At 40.3% G+C, this 20,849-nt stretch overlaps 1 long non-coding RNA gene across 1 annotated transcript in view; it reads left to right on the top strand.

The window, feature by feature from the left end:
- Positions 1–247: 247 nt before the first annotated feature.
- The window catches only part of LOC121522807, a 26,621-nt gene continuing 6,019 nt past the window's right edge, over positions 248–20,849 (top strand). The window contains exons 1-2 of the long non-coding RNA XR_005993002.1: positions 248–323; positions 18,318–18,455. This is a non-coding gene — a long non-coding RNA (uncharacterized LOC121522807). The remainder of the gene's footprint in view (positions 324–18,317; positions 18,456–20,849) is intronic.

Genomic DNA, 20,849 nt, shown 5'->3' with positions numbered 1-20,849 from the left:
CCAGGCTGCAGCAGATCCATGAAGTCACCAGCCTCCACTGACGTCAGCTAAGCTCCACAATACAGCCAACAGTCTGCAAGAAGTTTACAAGTCCGTCTTTCATCCCTTAAAACTGTTGGTTACACAAGATGTACAGACCTTTTGTGAGTGTGTGCGTGAGCCTCTCTAAGTGGGTCATGTGAGTTTGCACAACCGGACGGAGGGCAGGAAAATGGGTCGAGTATGAGGGCAAGGGTTAGCATTCGTAGAGCAGATTGTTTGAGACAAGGAGCAATATTTTGTTCCAGCCCAGCAGTCAGTGGGGCTCTGCTGAATTTGTCAAGGTAATTAATGGTCTTGCCTGAAAGATTTGCCTCTTTTATTGCTCTTATTTCTTTGCTGTTTTTTTTCTCTTGTCCTCTGCTGTTATGCTCTGCGTCTCACACTAAGATCCTTACAGGCTGTGTGCCTTTTCCTGTGTAAATCTTCTGCTCAGCCATGTCTGTGTAAATTTACGAGACTAGAGCCACACTTCAGAAGTGCTCAGTTGAATCACTTTTAGTCTCCTTCACTGCTGCACAAAGTTATTGCATGGCTTCAAGACAAATGACAGGAACAAGCACTCTGTTAAGAGGAAGTGAGCGCACATCCTGTTAACGTCATGATCCTGTGATCGTTTCGCCAAAGGGGAAAAAATGGCAAACTAGTTAGCTTTATTGTATGATGAACACCTGCTTGGAAAATACTCGGCCCAGCAGAGAAAACAAGGAAGTTGGGGGATTTCTCAGGAAGTTTGGTCAGAAATTCCACAGAAGTTTTCTTGCGCCGGAACCCGTCGTCTGTAAAAGCACAGGGCCTGCAACAATAAAGCAGAGCTGGCAGCATCTCTCAGGGGGAATTGAGTAGGAAAACCCTTTCACTCAGTGACAGTCTGGAGGCATTGACGTAAGAGATGAAAAAAAAAGAAACAGATTGGGAGGACGGGAGCTCCCAAAATGGAAAATGTAGTGAGTCAAAACAGCAGCATCACACGTATCATCTGGCACAGACACCTTTAGGGAACATACACTTCCTCACACATGCAGCCACTTTCCATCAGTCTGTCATTTTTTAAAAACACTGACGTCTAAAATCAAACAAACTGTCTGCTACAATGACTTTGAATGTTGTTTTTGATAGCAGCTGTGTGAGAGGCTGTGCGGCAGATTGATCCCCCTCACACACAAACACTATACACAGCTTATTAACTCCTGTGTCAGAGCTCGTGTTACACATCTGTGAGAACGGACACCGTGACAGTTATGTAAGCCTGTGGTATCAAGGTCACTCATGGCAGAGACGTTGAGGTGCATGAGGCAGCAGAATCAGGTTAATGAAAATCATTTATAAGCACATTAACAATGGTGCTAGATCTGTAAACGTCCGAGGCAAAAGAGCAAGAAGCAGCCAGCTTTAGAGCAGGGTTTTATAACAGACGTAGCAGATGGAGGGGGGAGGCTTCTGTGGCTTTTTTTCCCAATCACAATCAGCATAAATTACTGCACAGCATCGCAAATGAATTATTTTGTTTTGCAAAAGAACAAAGAAGAGAACTAAATGGCTCTCAGAGGTGCTGGGAAAAAAAGTGATTCACATCAGAATCACAAATATTAATTTCAGCGACTCTGAATTGAATATAAAATTTCCCCAAATTTAGATTTTTTAGATCTCCACCTTCCCTGATGCACATATAATTAGCTGCACTGGTAGCTTTAGCAGCGCTAGCTCTCAGCGGTCATGATGTTTACACTGTTGTCCCTGACATATTGACATACTGCCTACACCGTCTATTACCCCTTTTCCACTGGCCCGTTAAACACTAACAGCCTGCTCCTGTCGGCAGTGGGAAAGGCTCTAATCAGCATTTAGACCCATGTCGACTGACCCTGCAATGGACACGGGTTTTTATTGGCTCGCCTCCGATCGGCTCCAGAGGGAACGTCACACCCGTGTGAATGCGGGATGACTTTGGCGTAACGTGCATACGTCATAATATCGCGCCCGTAACTTGGGGCAACAAAAGGACGCCGGCAGCAGAGGGACGAGCATGGTTGTCTCCCCTGTCATTGTTGTCTCCTCTTTGCCATCTCAGCAACAAATTCCATCCGCCTTCATATCATCAGCCCTTGAATGTCGTTCAGTCTGTGCTGAGTTTGTATATTTTAAAAGAGGGACAAAAGTACAGAGTACAGAAGACAGTTGACCACCGTGTCCATGGCTTCCATGCTCCATTCCATTGTTTACCTAGCTGTGCTTTGGCGCTGATGACGCACCAGAGGAAAAAAAAAACAGCCATGCAGCTCGTACTGGCGATCAGACCCAGGTCTGCTGGCAATGGGAAAGGAGTCACTTGCCACATGTTAGCGGGTTTACCCATGTAAAAGAAAAAAAAAAAAAAAAAAAAAAAGCTTTTACGCGCTAATTTTAGTGGGAAAGCGGTATATGGCAGTGTTTCCCAACCATTTTTCCTTGGAGCCCCCCAACGTGTACCTAAGAAAAGCAGTGCGCCCCCAGGACCCAAAAGAGAAGAAAAAGTGGCACACTCCAAAAAATCAACATAGATTTTAAGTGTATCACTGATTTAACCCTTAGAAAGGCCTATGCATGCTTTTCTTATCAAAAGACGTTTGCATAAACAACTTAATAACTGCTTCCTGTGGTTTCAGTTAAAATTTGCAAATCTAATTTTGCAGCCTCAGAGCAGACAAAGCCTCACACCCCCTCTAAGATCTTTGGCGCCCCCCATGTGGGGTCCTGGACCCCAGGTTGGGAATCAATGGTCTACGGAGATGTGAATTACTAAGCCTGTCCTGTTTCAAGACTCAATGTGGATTCTACAATCCCAGCTGAAAGGAAATCCTGACCCAGCTTCTTTGCAAAGTGTGCTAAACAAAAGTATTGGTGCCTTTTTCAGGAATGGTTCATTACGCCAGAGTTCACATCATACAGACACATTCACTCACTGTAAAAATAAGAACAGCCAACAATGAGAATGCAGACTGTTTATGTAAGACACCATCTCTGTCAGAACAAAAATACGCACAAAAACATTGAAAAATTGGATCAAACACTAGGGTTAGGGTAAGAGTTGGATACCAAAGTTAAAAGTGAAAAATCTGACCTGCAAAACCTGATTACAAACTATGAAGCTGAGTAAACAGTCTTCTTACAGAGTAAAAACTTCTCCTCTGTGAAAATATTCCTGTGCAGCTAATGTAGCTTACATAGCCCAATAGCTCTGTTAGCCACATTGGCTATGTAGATAACATAGCTACATAGATAATGTTGCTAAAGCTAAGCTCACGAGCTGCATAAACTACATAGCTACATTATTGATATCGCTATGGAACCTTTGCTGAATTTACACTAGCTAACATTGCTTGTAACATTAATTATGTGGCTAGTGTAGCTAAGCTAGCTTTAGCTAAAGTTACTGAAGCTAAAGTGAGCGACCGGTTGTGCCCCTACTTCTGAAATGGGTTGATACATATGAAGATAATGTAGCCTTGTGGATAATGTGGCTAAAGCTAAGCTTACAAAGTGGCTGCGTAAGCTATGTAGCTATATTATTGATGTAGCTATGGAAGCTTTAGCTATATTTGCTAAAGCTAACATTGTGAGTAACATTAATTATGCAGCTAGTGTCGCTAAGCTAGTTTTAGGTAAAGTTACTGAAGCTAAAGTGAGCAACCAGTTGTGCACCTACTTCTGAAATGGGTTGCTACATATGTAGATAATTTTATTTATTTTATTTTATTTATTTGTTTATTTAAAAGGGACAGTGCATATTAATGTACAAACGTACGGGGTACATACTGCAAATGCGCCAGAGTTAGCAAAAATGCTAATTTGCATCTGTTGTCCCTTGGCAGGTCGCTAAAGTTAATGAAGCAAAAGTGAGCGATTGTCATGCAACTACTTCTGCAATGGGTTGATACATAATTTACTCCCAGATTTGACCTCTGATGTTTTTCTCTGTTTTCTCTATGAGATATTGCTTCAACTGTAATGTTTGCAATGTGGTTATTTTATGAAAGTTACCGCCAGACTTTTTTATGAGTAAAGTTGAATTAAAAAAATTTTGAAACTGGAAATACATCATACCAGCAAATTACGACACTTCCGTTTTGACGGGGCGACTTCTCGGCTGTCTTGCCAACACCTGCTGTCCAGCAAGGACAATAAAAGTAACAGGATCTATCGTCTGTTTCACATCAGAGACCAGTGTCACCAGTTAACATGGTCACTCCTTGGTGACTTTATGTCAAATGCAGCTGTGGTTGTCTTAATAACAGATATCAAAAACTTAAAGGGCCCGAACATGAGCATGTTAGTCCTCCATTCAGGTTGAAGTCTTAATTCCAGAGCAGCTCCTCTTCCTTGTGGGTGGGCATGGTTTGGCACATTTATCCAACATGTCTACAGCATCCTAGAGCAGATTTTCCTGCCTCACTTTTCATGAATCTAAAACTTACATTTTTACCCAACAATCCTAAAAATGTCAATCAGTATTTTAAGGATTGTTGCTTAAAAACTCAGTTTTAGAAAAGGAAGGCAGATTCTATCTCAAGTAAGGTGGGTTTACATGCCCCTTATAGTCTCCCTTGACAGCTGGGCAAAATACTCAAGAAGATATTTCAACGTATAGTTAAAGAAAAACAGACAAACTTTACCCTCTCATGAAACAAACTAATGAAACTAGAAGGTAAAACTGTGAGTCATCTGCATAGCGGTGATACAGAGATTATATGTCTTGAAATGAATAACATAGGCAGGCCTGCCCACAGATTTGGCTGGGCCCCTAAGTAGCATTATTGCTAACATCCTGGAAAACAGTTCATTTTGGAACTGAATAATGTGCCAAACTATCTTTTTGTTCTGATGTTGGTTTAATTCATCGGTGCCCATTTTTTAACCCCTTCAAACCGCTTTTTCCTCCCATTTTTGCCACCATTGTTTGCAATGATTTGTCAATTTTGTACACTTTTTTGCCCATTTTGACTTCTTTTGACCCATTTTTGCCGTTTAAACACATTTTTTGCCAGATTTAACCCCTTTTCAACACTTTTCCTCCTATTTTGACCAGTATTAACCCATATTTGCTACCTCTAAAATTGTATTTCTACCACTTTTATACCCTTTCATATTCCTGCCCATTTTTTATCCCATTTCCGCCTGTTGTTGCCTCTGTTGACAGATTTTTGCCATTATTAACACATTTTTACCACTTTCTTTACCCATTTTTATCAACTTATCTGCAGTTTACCATTTGCCATGCCCTTTTTCCACTTTTAAACAGATTTTTGCCACTTTCTGTCCAATGTTTGCCTCTGACAGCCCATTTTTTGCCACTTAAAATTTTTTTGGCCAATTTTAAACCAATTTCTTCTACTCTTAAAACACATTTACCACCGTTTCTGCCCACCTTTGCAATTTTTTTTACCCATTTTAATTGTGTTTAAAGACGGGAAGGTTTACATTTTTAAGAATGCTATACACTAAAGTATGAATACGTAAATTACAATATTTGTTGCTTTGATAAGGGTGTTTATTTTTCAAGTTTCAAAAAGATAAAATATGGTTATAACAGCTTAACTTTCATTGGCCATGATTTTGCTCTACATGGGCCCTTTTTTGGCTGGGCCTCAGAAAGCTCTCCCATCTATCCACCCTTATGGGCGACCATAAATAGAGGCATGAAAACTAATCAATTTTAAAAAGACCCTTAGATTGAGCCTTCGGGGTTGCCACATTAATGCCCCATTTACGCGACCATGTTTTTGAGTGAAAACGCAAAAGTTTTGTAGCGTTTTGGCTGTCTGTTTACATGGCAACAGCGTTTTGGTGCCTGAAAACTGAACTTTTTGGAAAATTTTTCAAAACGCCCCCATCTCCGTCTCCATATAAACAGGGAAAACAGCACTTTCTGAAAACGAACATGCACACTGCGGCTGCAGTAAATATCCATATGCGAGTAGGCTTATAACGCATGCGCGGATGGGAAGCCCAGAACAAAGATGGCCGACACCAGTGTGCTGTTCGTGCTCTTCATTCTTTTGAATTTAACTGTACTTCTCCAACAAAGTGTTGATTTACCTCACTATCACTTGGATCAGTGGAGACGTATTTCGTGCCTGCACCAGATTCTGACTCGACCCATACGCCAAAGGGCGTATGAGTAAAGTCAGAATCTGGTGGAAAATCACACCGCCATCTAGTGACCTGGCATGTATACTACATCATTTTTAGTGTTTTCCGCAGTCCTGTGTGAACGGAGATCGTTTTGCAAATATTGCTGTCTGAACGTGGAACTTTTTGGAAACGGAAAATGAAGCAAAACATTGTCATATAAACAGGGCATCAATTACAATCATGCTAAGCATGCTGATTCTATGAGGTTCTTTAAAGAGTTTCAAGTATTTTATGCTCATATGCATTGCATTTTCATAAGTTTAATCATTGCTGTTTCAACACTGTTGAAAAGACAGGTGATTCATTGAAATATCTGGTAATTTTTATTTCACATGTGAAAAGGCAGTGAGAAAAGCCTTCTTTAGGCCTCACATGAGAGCATTTTGTTGAAGCAGATTAAAACTGTACAGAACAGTTTTGCATTTAGACACATTTTTTCATATCATCAATATTTTAGAGATAAAACACAGGTTGGTCGGACATTTTGCTTGAGATAATATACCAACATTTGTCAAAAGAATCCATTAATCCATAGAAAAGGTCTGAACTGAGCCTGGAAAAGGGATTAAAACACTCATTGTGAGCATGTCATGTAATGAGTCTTTCACAGTGAGGTCCAGAGATAATCTGTTAATGGATGTTTGATTTAAAAACATTTTATTCTGCTGCACCGTGACCCTCAGATGGAGTACTCTGCTGTGTTACCAGGCAGGCGGCCCTTGCATGTCATGAAGTATTGAAAAGCTGCAGCGGGCTCCTGGACCGAACTGCAGGTTTTGTAACAGAAAAGCTCAACTGTCCCCGGAGAGACACCTACACACAGCCGGGAGAGCAGTGTCTGTCTGGACAAGCTGACACGGCAGCACAGCCTGACTCACAGCAGCTCTACACTCCATCTAATGCACCACCTCTGCCTTTCACTGCACATCAGCGTCAAACTGTTCTCAGAGGCACCACTGGGTTTGTGTGCTTGTGTATGAATGAGTCTGTGTGCCAGTGAACTTGTGCACTTGTGGTTCTGCCCCATTAATCTTGTTCTGTAAATTCTCTGTGCGCTCCTTGCAGAGTTTTGGATAATTAGCACATGGAAAGTGCTGTTGAAATACCCACCCATCATTTTCAGAGTTTTAGATTTCTATCCGTCTGGCAGCTGGTGGGTGTGCACCTGGGAGAAATTGGGTTGCAGAAAAGTATGGACTGTTGTTCTCTAAAAGTAACTTAATAATCACTCATGTCCAAGAGTAAGTTTGTGCAAAATTGGACAAAATCCGCTTTATCTATTCTTAATATTGTCCTCAGCAGGTTTTAGGTCACAGTGACCTTGACCTTGTACCTCCAGAATGTGTTTAGTTTATTCCAGAGTCAGAGTGAACATTTAGCAGACTTTAAAGTAAGCTCTTAGTGCATTCTTGAAATGTCTTGGTCACAAAAAATGGATGGACATCAGCCCCAATGACCTTGACCTATGACCTTTAAAATCTAATTATTTCACTGTTGAGTTAGAGAGGACAATTCTGCAAAGTTTGAAAAAAATAACACTACGCTTTCCAAAGGTTTCCCATTTGCAAGAATTTCCCAATGCTGCCATCGATGTAGCATTTAGCTCAGATGCAGCCAGTGTTGTTGTGAAGGGTAAACACTGGCATACAGAGTATACCCACTTTTTTTTTTTTTTTTCTGCAGATATCAAAATTTCTGCTGATATTTCTGCTGATATTTTTCCTTGGTCATCCTCAAGTTTGTTTCCTTGGTCATTCTCAAACATTAAAGTGTGTCCAAAAGGCAGAGGTGGGTAGTAACGTGTTACATTTACTCTGTTACATGTAGTTGAGTAGTTTTTTTTTTAAATCCTACTTCTGAGAGTAGTTATTGAGCAGACTACTTTTTACTCCTACTCCGGTACATTTGTGATGAAAAAACTATACTTTTACTCCGTTACATTGGGCATGCACTGGTCGCTACTTTTACTTGTCTCTAATTTATTTTCACTAATAATTTTTTTACACTCAGCTGAGCTCTCACAGCAGCGTGAGGTAAAATCCTCAGCACCGCAGAGTAAACGGAGGAGTGACCCCGCCCCCTTAACTATCAACAGTTGGAGATTATGGCGGAAGATGTGATACCTGCATCTCCTTCAGAGGAGCATGTTCATCCCGGGTCCAACATCAAGAGTCTTTGCCTTTCGAACGACGAGGAACAACAGCCACATAATACGCTGCCTACTCTGTCTACCTAAAACGGTGGAAATCTCAAGCTCCAAAAATATCACGTCAAATCTAAGAAAGTACGTTATGGTAAGAAGCTAAACAAGCTAACGACTGCACTGCTAGTTAGCTAAACGAATAAGTTCAAATCTCTGTTTTAATTTGCAGACTGCAAAGACACAGTTGTGTCTGTGATAAATGATGTGTTCAACCACCTCTGCAGTTCTGCCAAAAATGTGATTTTACACGCCATTTAACGTTATGTCATAGGTGATACTATTATCATGTGCGTGTGGCATGTCTCTAATATCAGTGATTATACCTAACGTGGTTATAACGTGGGGCTAGTAGGCTAAATTTGTTAAGTGATAATCAGGATAAAAATTCATAAATTAGAGCAAAAAGTAAAAATCAAATAAAAAAGGACCAAAAGTCAGAAATGGGGACAGTTCATAAGATTAATTTCATAAATACAAGCCAAAAATCATTCACACATGATGAAATAAATCTAATGTGATTAAAAAGAAAGAACTGCAAGGTACAAATTCATGTGAGATTAAAATCAGCATGTAGAAATAAGATAACTATGATGAGAGAGTCCTTTTTTTTCATTATATTGAATTTTTTTTTAACCTCATAATTGTGATTAACAAACATAACGTGACTGCTGCTTTATGCATTAAGTTAGATTTTTTATTTTACGTTTGGCAAGTTATGCTACTTTATGAAAATGTGCAGTTCACATTACTACCCCTGAATAATGTCGTAATGCAATACGTTTTAACAAATTGCACAAAATGAAGTTATGCACTACTTGCAATAAGGTACTTTTTTACTCTTACTCAAGTATTTATTTTTATGAGTACTTTTACTTCTACTTGAGAAATTATTATTGTTAAGTAACAGTACTTTTACTCAAGTACTGTAACTGTGTACTCTACCCACCACTGCCAAAAGGATGGAAATTTATTGTCCGAAAAACATAATATCGGTATCAGTATCGGCTAAAATCCAGTATCGCGCATCCCTGCTTTTAACCACTTAGTTGCATTTTAAAGCTCTTTAAAAGGTCAATTCAACAGGACAAGTGTCTAGAGTTAACTCTTGGCCGACTTTTTCAACAAGGACAGAAAGAAAAACAGGAACAGAGCAGTTAAAACTCAACCTCTCAAGGGAGGTTGTGAGAAAATATTGGAAACAATAAACACATTTTACCAACCAACACATCTGTCCCCGTTCCCCTCCCAATAAAGTGCAAAGGTTAGTTTCAAACTGGCGTGCTCGCCCTGAGGGGCCTGAGTGTGACGCAGAAGAGAAATTAGAACAAACAGTCGCTTTGCCCTCTATTTGTTTGCCTTTTTTCTCTCCAGCGTAAAAACTCAATCAGATACTTGACCTGTCTGTCTGTCTCTCAACCATCTAAATTCAAACTATCTGTAATTATATTCTTTTATTTATTTTCTGCAACTGCAAATGGAAATAAGATCAAAGCCGTAGAGGACATGAAGCAGAGAGATGATGAGAGATGGAACAGGCAGGGATCTCCTATGTCACATGGAGACACGCTTGTAATTTACAGTAAATGTTTTGACGGAGGAATGACGCAAATTAAGAAAATTAAAACCAGTACATGTTCTTCTACTCAGCTGCCTCCTACCTCCACTTCACTACGTTATAAAAACCCTGTGATTCCCCACAATGACCCCCATTGTGTGGTGTTCCTGTTGGTTAAAGAGGCATTTCCTATCAGGAATCAACATCAGGATCCCCACAACTCTTTTTTTCCACGAGCAAACTCAATGTTCTGAAGGGAAAAGTCATCTGAGCAAAAAATCTGTTGCTCTTTAAGCTTCTGATGAGATTTGGGTGGTTATGAAACAGACTGAAGTGATCATGATTGCTCTAAAACTTAGGCGAAGATTTATTTATTCTGTATAGCCGTAGTTCATTAACATGGCTTTCACTACTGCCAACAGGTGTCATGAAATCATGTTATACACTTTAACATCCATCAGCATGTTGATAAAGTCTATATAATAAGAGCATAAAATTTATATTTCATTATATACTATATGGAAAAAAGTATTCTGCAAAAGTATTTTTGAATTCAGGTGTTTCACACTTCTCTGTTTGGCTGTCAGAAGGGCAAGTCTGAGTTTAGTGGATACCAGGAGAAGACCTGTCTGACCACATTGTGCCAACTGTGAAGTTTGGTGGACGGAGGATAATGATGTGGAGCTGTGATTCAGGGATTGGGCTAGACCCCTTACCTCCAGTGAAGGCTAATCTTAATGATTCTAGATACCAAGACATTTTGGACAATGCTATGCTTCCAACTCTGTGGCAACAGTTTGGGGAAGGCCCTTTTCTATTCCAACATGACTGTGCTCCAGTGCACAGTCTTCCAGTGGGGAAGAACTTGACCTGACCTCAATCCCATTGAGCACCTTCGCAATGAACTGCTTTCCTTGTCCAACAACACTCCAAAATGTTCTGGAAATGCCCCCAAGAGTGAAAGCTGTTACAGCTGCAAAAGCTGGTTTTGTGTTTTTATTGACGTATTAGTCGATGTGCAGCACTTTCATAATCATAATGTTTTAAAAATGCGCTTAATAAATAAAGTCGATTGGATTGGTTTTTTACATAATCCTCAAAAAGTCTAAAAACAGTCACAGCTGTAAATGTCCAGTTTTATTAGGAGAACTGTTATGTACAATGTAGTGTTTAGGTGTTCAAATTGCAAATCAAGTGTGCAGAGATAAATTATGAATCAAGTAAATGTACTGATACACTGATGAAGTGATATGACTGTGCAGATAAAATGCACATATTTAGCAGAGCAGAATCACCAATCAGTGAAGAGTCTATATATCTTTACTGGCTTTCATATCTGAGAATTTATTGACACCCTGATAGGTCAAGTCCTCTGAAGCCTTTTTATTCACCACACACCAACCCTACTTCAGGACAGAACACACAGTTTATTGTTCACTTCACAGGAGCTGTGGACACCATGTATTCAACATTCAGCACCGAACTGTGCTATTTTCAACCTCTATTGATTTCCCAACCAGAGCGGCGATGATAATGGCTCAGAGCTTGAACCATTTGGAGCGCTGACGCAAGTGTAACTTTCTAGGCGAGGGTTTGTGAGCGCGTGTGTCATGACCCAGTGACTGCACTCGTGTGAGTTAGATAATGCCATCCGGGAGGTGTGATGGGCCGCACCAGCAGGGCTGTCACTGACACTGGCTGCAGCATCGAGGGAGAAGAGGCTCCAGTCTGGGTCACATCGCCGGGGGCAACGTTCTAGTGACGAGAGTCCTCCGTCATTGCCGGGAGCTGTGCACTGGCTCAGAAACTGGCGGGGTTCAGTTTGTGCCACTTAGACGGGGAACATGTCATTTACAGTACAGAGACTATTTTTGTTTGTGTCAGAATCAAGCAGGTGTTAACAGGCACATCTGTAACATCAGTATTAAAGCCCTCATTTACATCAAATGCCATCTTCTGATTCTTCACAAAAAGAGGAGATCTAGACAATACTCTTTATTTTATTGGCTGAACTGAAGGACCCTCACATCCTAGTGCATGTTGAGGTGTGTTTCAACTATGGGTTTGAAGCCTCTGCCGGGTGTTGACAGCCAATGCAGTGTGCTGCAGTGCAGTAGTAAGGCCATGATATCCTCCCAGGACTGTCATCCAATGTGAAATAATGCGCATGATGCATTTTCTGTATGAGGTAGTACTGTTCACTCATAATAGGTGGCAGTGTGACAATGCAACATGATTATATGTAAAACTGAATGATATTTATCATGTAGAATTCAAAGAAGATTGGACATTCTATGTTAGAGGCCTACTGGCTTCTCACAGTGGACGGCGCTCTGGCAAAACCATAAGATTCATCTTAGAATGTGAAGAGGGGCAAAACTTGAACATACTGTACATGTGAAATTTAAAGCAACTCAGATGTTTCATATGAGTATTGTGGCAACTTCCTGTGAAATTGGCGGGATATCTAATTTGCCATTGCCACTGGGGTGTTTTTTAATAAGTCATGTCTATTAAACAATGTAAAGTTATTTGCTACAATCAAAAATGCTTTATTTTGAAATCGAGGTGAAGCTGCTGGACTTCCTGTTGGGATTTGGGCATGATTCAAAAGGCTTTTTTGTAGGTTTCATGATGATCCATAAACAGACTTAACATTCAGGCCCAGTCCACACAGAGATGAATTCAAGAGTACACGCAAAAGTTTGTTGTCGTAATGGCGTTTCATCCACATGGAAACTGGGTCCCAGAGTGCACAAATCCGTAAACGACGACTGTTTCATCTCCGTGTGGACAGCCAATCGCATCTTTCTTGAAATGATTACATCACACAAAGTGTGGCTCTCTTAAGATGCCTGCCCGGGTCAGGCCAAAACAACAATGGTGGATTACAGTGTTGTGTTTGTGCTGCAAAAGCTACTGAGCTTACAGCTTTTACAGCAAAATCTGATGCTCCTTTACCACCACTGCAAAACACAGACACCATATGTTCTTAAATCCAATGCGAGAACAACCAGAAGGGCAACTAGAAGAAAGTTTGAGTCAGTTTTCTGTGATCTTCTTCTCTCTTTTGGTGCATTTCCGTGGCAGTGTTACAGCGCCACAAACAGGCTTGGCATATGCACTACAGCGTTTTCAATCATTTTCAGTCGTTCTGTGCTTACGTGGATATTTCCTGAAACGATCCCGTCTTTACGGAAAACTTTTTCAAAACGAAACGGCAATATAACGTTTTCGTCTCCCTGTGAATGAGGCCTCAGTGACAGAAGGGGGCTCTCTGACAAAGTGTGATCATTCCTATGATATATCGGGATGATTTATATAAGCATTGCAGAGTAAAATAGAATCAAAATAGTTGGCACACTCTAAAAAGTAGCGAAAAGAGGTTTTCCAACTTTGGACCCCAATTACAGCCCCACCCCATTGTGAAAACTCATGGTTGGCATAACTGTAGATGTCCAGAATAAGGTACAAAATTCTAGAATAAGCTCAAAAAATGTGGATACAGGCCTATCCAAACTGTAGACAGCGATCCATTACTAGATGTAGCCAGTGGACTTTATGGTGTATTTCAGATCATTGTCCTGCTAAATAACCTAGGGACGCTTGAACTTGAGGTCATGAACTAATGGCTGGACATCCTCCTTCAGGATTTTCTATTAGAGAGCAGAATTCATGGTTTCAATTCAATTCATTTACAGCAGGCCATCCAGGTTCTGAAGCAGAAAAGAAGCCCTAGACCATCACACTTCCACCACCATGCTTGACAGTTGGTATGATGTTCTTTAAAGTGCTGTGTTAGTTTACACCAGATGTAACTGGACACACATCTTTCAAAAAGTTCAACTTTAAACCCATCAGTCCCTGGAATATTTTTCCAAAAGTCTTGGGAATCATCAAGATGTTTATTTGGCAAATGTGAGATGAGCCTTTGTGTTCTTTTCGCCTAGTCTCTTTATTTATCATGAACACTGACCTTAACTGAGTCAAGTGGGGCCTGTAAGTCCTTAGATGTGGTTCTGGGTTCTTTTGTGATCTCCTGGGTGAGTCAACAATGCGATCTATGAGTAATTTTTGTAGGCCAGCCACTTCCGGGAAGGTTCACTATTGTTCCAAATTTTCTCCATTTGTGTGTAATGGCTCACTGTGGTTGGTGGTGTCCCAAAGCCTTAGAAGTATCTATGTAACCCTTTCCAGAATGATAGATGTCAATACTTTGTTTCTCATCTGTTATTGAATTTCTTTAGATCATGCCGTGATGTGTAGCTAACAGGCGGTAGATAAGATCTATTTAAGTATTTTCTTGGTTGAACAGGTCTGGCAGTAATCAGGGCATGGTGTGGCTAATGAAAGTGAACTCAGTTTTTCCAAAAGTGTGGATAATCACAGTTAATTCATGAGTATTACAAAAGACTAGGTAGGGTTGGATGGGCATTTTCCTTAATAAATAAAACCAGAATTTAAAAACTGCATTTTGAATTTCATCTGGTTATCTTTGTCTAATATTAATTAATCACTGAATAAAAACGCTTCATAACATGTCAACAAGCATACATGAACTGAGTTTTTTTCAGTAAGTCAATAATGTCAAGTGGCAGAAAATATCATAGCATCAGTGTTATGCACCAGTCAAACTTTTATTTTGAAAGCAGTGAATTCCTTTCACAACAAACTATGCTGTTTATAGAACTAACTGGATATAACTTCCTTTGCTCTTCTTTAAAACTATACGTAAATGTCCTTTCTTGGGAGGGAAATAAAATATGTCAGACAAGTGTTTTAGATATTCTAGTCTCCTTCCTTTTCACTTTTCATCTCATGTTAGCATTAGCACTCACAGGGTGAAGAGACAGATGGTGAGTTTGACACAATTCAAGTGAGGGGATTCAAATGAATGATTTTAAGAAGTTGGTTGGACTTGTCCTATTCGTACATGGGCTCTAATTCCCAAAAAGTCTGATAACCTAGTAGCTACCATCAGAACGCAGCTAGCATTAGCACTCAAACTCCACGGTTATTTCAGTATTACTGTACATGAAGACTGATACTGCTCTTAGTGAAAGGATAATAGATCTTTTCAAGTTTGTTTGAATATTCTAGTTCCTTATTACTTGAATAGTGTTTACATTGATGTATCCGTTCATTTTAGCTTCATGCTAGCTAGCTAAAAACACACTTCTTTATGGGATGCATTGGTCTTTACCTCAGTGTGATCAGAAAAGCTTTCATTCCATTTCTGTTATACTTTTAAGTTCTCCTTGTTGTTGTTCTTGGGAAATTCACTGACCTTCAGTTGATGGGGAAGAAAACTTTATTGAAAACCCACAAATATAGAAATATATGTGAAGCTTCAAGAGTGAGCTATGTGGCTAAAGTAACATTGCAAACGCCTACAGTAAGTTTAAGCTCAGGTTCTGATGAATGTGGTCAAGATGAACGTTCACATTTTTAATAACTACATGCCTTTCCTATTGTATTTATGATTTTTAATTGCAAGTGTTACCTTGAAAGTGACTGAATGCTAATATTAGCTGGGTTCTGATGGTAGGTTTGAACATGTCACAGCCAAAGCTACTAGCTGTTTCTCTCGCTCTTTTGCTAGCTAGCCACTAGTAAGAGCATCATATTCAACCCCTTAAAAATCCACCAATGGGCCAACATTTTTTTTTCCAAAAACTTCTATTATATCAGAGATTGACTGTTTAAACTTATACCACATGCCATACACTGTGAAAAAGCTCTGATTCTCAGGATTCTGGCCATGTTAACCATTCCAGGGTAATACCACCACCGTAGCTATGATTAATGCATTTATCAGACTCCAAACAAACAACAAAAGTGACAAAACTCACCGTTACAACCTCCCTTCTTCTCTCCTTATTATAATATTCCACCAAAAACAGACCTGCTGCATCAGAAAGAGTCACCACAATCTAAATCCAGTCAAATATTTAACCATTAGACAAGATTACATACAAAAGATCCATGGACTGGTGTAGGCTAATTTTGATTTTTTTTTCACTTACACCTCATTTTACCAGTATCAATGTTCCTTCTGTCTAAAGCCAACAATAGCCAATTTTGGCCTGGGTTGAGGGGAAGTGCCCGCCTCTCTTGTGATGTCATCAGGCCATGATATTAGCACTGTAACATAAAAGTAGTGAAATAATAAACAAATAGTGAAAAAATGTGTCTCATAATGTTAATATGTGTCCAGTATGATATGTAAATGTAAAACCCATACTTTTCTCTCTCCTCCATGACATTTTTTTCATGCTCATTAATTATGCAAACATTACAAAAATGCACTTTACTGTATCTATTTGTCTATTTCTGTGGCAGTAATACTGATTGTGGTTGTGGACAGCATTCCTTTAAGTGTCGTCTCTCCATAGAGACCAAGATTGTGTCTGTATGTTGAAGCATTTAGGAGTAGCAGCCTTGTTGTTGTCATATGACCATGAGTCCTTTCAGGAGTCTCCAGTTTGAAAATTTCAGGACTTTTACTCATAAATTTAGGTGTAAAATACTCATTTTCTTCCCCACTGGCATCAGCTTCGAACCTGAACTAGGCAAGACTTCATGCTTTGCTCCTGACGAGTTTTTCTTCTAATACCTCCAAGTCATCTGCAGGCCTCTGTTTCACTATAAATACTCAGATGGGATTTTTTGGATGGGTGTTTTCGACTTATTTTACCCAGATTGTTAAGGGGTTAAAGTGTTGTTAATGTGCTATGTAAATTTACTACAACACTGGACATGCGTGCAGTAAGTTGGTGCTGTAAGTACTTCAAGCATGCAGTTTTTATGCTTTCTCTCCTTTAAGTTTTCTTCTCACTTCGTCTTTGTGAAAAATAACTTCCCCTCTGCCTGTCACTGAAAAGGAATCAGTGCTTGGACTTATTTTGTGACTTAATATTCACTCTCTCTGATGAGTTTATTTAGGCCTCAAGCTTTTAATTAACCTCTAACTTTGTAATTACTTTCATTAGCTGAAGAAAGCATAGAAAGGCTGAGAGAGAACTGGACGTGCGTCATAGTTCATTTTCAAATGCAGCCTCCGTTTCCATCAGCCGTCGCGATCTGGCAGTGATTTGTGGCACCTTGAATGATCTGTACATTCTGATAAATGGTCTAATTTTCTTATTACGTCAAATAGCCGTCAGATCAGAGGAGTGTATCTAAACTAAACAGACCAAATCAGAGTCCAGTTGAGGACAGCTGTTGGTTTTTACCTTTTATGTTCAGTGATTACATGTTTAACAGCACCGATAAGAGGGGTTCAGTTTGAGATGATATGAAGCAGAACCAGCACATTTATACATCTCATTAAGTACATTTACAGGATGTTAGAAAAGAGGATTATTGTGTAAGTCCCACTAAAACGTGTTTTATTACAATACCTGTAACCATGTTAAGTCTGGTGTTTGTTGAGTCTACACTGCTGTGTAGCCCTGAATCCTGCAGAGACATTCACATGTAGCTGATGTGCAAATCCTTATAAATGTAGCTGCATGTCAAAATGTCAAAGGCCGCAAGTCCTGATTGGTTTCCTGGCACTGGCTGACAGGCATATTGCATGTACTCTAGGGGAGATAAATGGCTGGAGATGGCAACTTGTCGAATCTTGTTGAAAATATCAGCTATAAATTTTTCATCCATGTCTCTCTCAGTGACAGAAACCTAAACCTCAGCTGATAAAGTGGTTGTACTTTCCATCTCCTGCCATGTCACAGTCATTGTTAGATTGTTCAGAGCTCCCATTAATACTGGATGAACGGATATTATGCTAATTTGATTCATATATAATGTGGTGTCATCTCTTTCCAAGCTATTCAACCAGACAGTAAAAATATCTAGGAGTGACATGTCGGGCCATTGAAAGGGATCAGAGTATTTCTGATAAGTCAGCTTATAGCAAGGACTCAGTGTTGGACAAATCAGCTTGTTAATGTGTTAGCTGTGCATTAGTTCATGCAGGACATGGTAGTCATACATCCAGCCGTGATCAGCTGACCACCGGTTGATCCCAATAATTGCCTCCCAACTCCCACAGCCAATCAAAGCTCTTCCTTTCAGCACATTGGTCCATATAAATATATCATACTTCTCACTAATCCCTGCTTGCATTAATGCTGATGCACCATGCTGCTGCTGGCAAAGCTTAACCTCCACCACCCCAGCCTCCTCCTTTATAGCACAAAGCTTATTGGACCCTCATATTAAGATTTATACTATGGGTTAATTGTAACCCTGCTACCGGCCCAAACAGAACACTAGGCTGTGCTTACTGGCCACATCCTCCCCTTACTCTGCTCTTTTGATGTGGACTTTGTTATTTTTCAACAGATTATTTTCCCATGCCCCTGGTGAGATGCGAAGACTTCCAGAGCCCGACTGGGGTTGTGTCAATCCCCTCTCCTGCCCGATGGTGCGCTGAGGCAGTTTACTTTGGTGCTATTGTCTTCTTCACTTTCACCACCAGTGGTAAGTCATGTGAATTGACACACTATCTCATCCTGTCTCTTTCAACGGTTAATTGTTAGATATCACTCACTGTTAATGTTTGCTGTTACAGTGTCAACAGTCGGTTTCTGCACCATGCTCTTAACTCCTGAATCCTGCTGACAGCAGTAACATTTGAAAAATCACTACAAAGTCTAAGTCTTGTTTTTGGTCACTCACTCTTCATTAAGTCTTAGAAAACATCAATATTGATGTCATTCTGGTTCATAACCAAATGAAAACTCCTCATGAGGCTTTAATAGAATCCTTGAAAAAAAAAAGAGAGAAACAAAACTGTGGGAACAATTTATTAAAAGATCACGTTAACAAAAATTAACGTTGCATAATTCCATAAATATGAAACACTAGATGAGCAGCCTGGGTTCGTTTTGTACACTTATGTAATATGCCAATAGGACTAAATCAACCGATGAGTAATGTCTCGTTTCAGGATTTTAAATAGAAAATAACAAAAGTTTCCAAAGCAGCAAAAATATGACTCACTTACTGAATCAAAAAGTGTTTGACCCAACCATCTGAATTCTTGTGATTATTTCCACGACAGGATGAGCTGCTTGCTGGAGATTTTAATGCAATGTTTGCTTCAAGCTTTAAAATGAAATACATATACATAGCTTCAAAGGTCACATATTTTACCCCTTTAAGACAAGTTTATATTGGTCTCAGAGGTCCCCAAAACAAGCCTGTGAAGTTTGTTGCTGAAAAACCACCCCAGTACTGGATTTTTGCATGTCTAAAAGCCCCCTCTGTTTCAGCCTTGCTCAGAATGAGCTGTTTCTGTGTCCGTAGCTCTAAATGTTAATGAGCTGCCTGGCTCCGCCCCTAACTCCGCCCTGCTCTGGAAATAAATGTGGCTTAATGGATGCTGCTCTCCTGATCCTCCTCTTCGCTCAGGAGAGGAGGGCAGAACTTTCTTCCAATCAGGGAGGGGCCAGGCGTACCTGGGGGCGGTACTAACTCCCCACATGACATCATGAGGGGAAAATCTGAGAGCGGCTGGTTTTAGCAGACATTTTCTGAGAGATGGAGGGGGGTGGGGGGATTTTTTTGATTCCTTGAGGGACTGTGGACAGGCCAGGGGCATATATTTTTGCGAGAAAAGCCTGAAAAAGTGACCTTTAATGTGGTCCGTAACCCCAACTTAATCTAAATAATGCAAATGTCGCATCAGTGAGGCTAATTTTACATAAACATCAAGTTTGACTTTTGAAATGCATTTCTTTTTTTTTACAAATAATGGAGTCATGTTGGCTTTCTAAGCCAGAGACCTCCTGCTGGCATAAGGGTCGTTTGCAGCTGATTGTGAAGCACCCAAGATTAGGGTCAGCCCCTTCAAGTCTAAGGTCGTAGTTCATCACTTGGAGTCTGTGCTCCAACTAATGGAGTATTTCAGGGTCCTTCTCACAAGTGAGGGTAGAACGGGCCGTGAGATCGGCAGGCAGATTGGCGCAATAGAATAGAAGTCGGGCATTTCACTTGCGGAGAAGAGGGAGCTGAGCTGGAAGGTCTCTATTTACTGGTGATCTCTGTCGACTCTCACCTGTAATCACAAGCTTTGGGTAGCAGCCAAAAGAAAGAGATTGTGGATACAAGCAGTCAAAATGAGATACTTCAGGAGAATGGCTGGGCTCAGCCGTAGTGATAGGGTAAGGAGCTCAGAGTAGAGCTGCTGTTCTTTCACATCAACAGGAGTCAACTGAGGTGGAATCTGATCTGGGTGCCTCCCTGTTGAGGTCTAAGAGTCATGTCAATCGGGAAGGAGACCCCAGCACAGTCCAAGAACTCATTTGAGGGGTTATATTTCCCACAAGACCTGCGATGCCTTTGAATCCCCCGGGAAGAGTTGTAAAACATTGCTGGGGAGAGGTACGTCTGTAAGAAGATGGATGGATGGAAACCAGTGTGGACCAGAGACGGTCCAAAAAATAGGAGGGAGGAAGCTGGTACATTGATGGGGAGGCTGTTTAAGAGGGAAAGTTTAATTCCTGTTGGGGCTACCATGATGTCTGCGTTATTCATAACACCAGTTCTTCATATTCAAGGCTATTTTAGGTCTAAAAGTAGGTCTGAAACTTAATGGGTGGTTCTTTTCCCACTGATGGCCACACACAGAAATATAAAAGAATAGTGGGGCCACTTTTCTGTTGAGGATATTTAAGTAAGTAAAACCAATCCAGTGTAAGTTAATACATGCTTAGCGATTAAATACACCTCAATGGCTTGTTAATGACTGACAAAGCAAACAGTCATTTTTTTCAGAATTTGGGGAAGCAAATCAGATTTCAGGGGGCTCTGTTTGGCTCTGGCTACCACTGGCTCTGCCCCAGAATGTTATTGGTGCTGCAATTTGCTGCA

The sequence above is a fragment of the Cheilinus undulatus genome, linkage group 15 (assembly GCF_018320785.1).
Source record: "Cheilinus undulatus linkage group 15, ASM1832078v1, whole genome shotgun sequence".
Lineage (NCBI taxonomy): Eukaryota > Metazoa > Chordata > Actinopteri > Labriformes > Labridae > Cheilinus > Cheilinus undulatus.
This window is presented reverse-complemented; position numbering and strand designations above follow the sequence as displayed.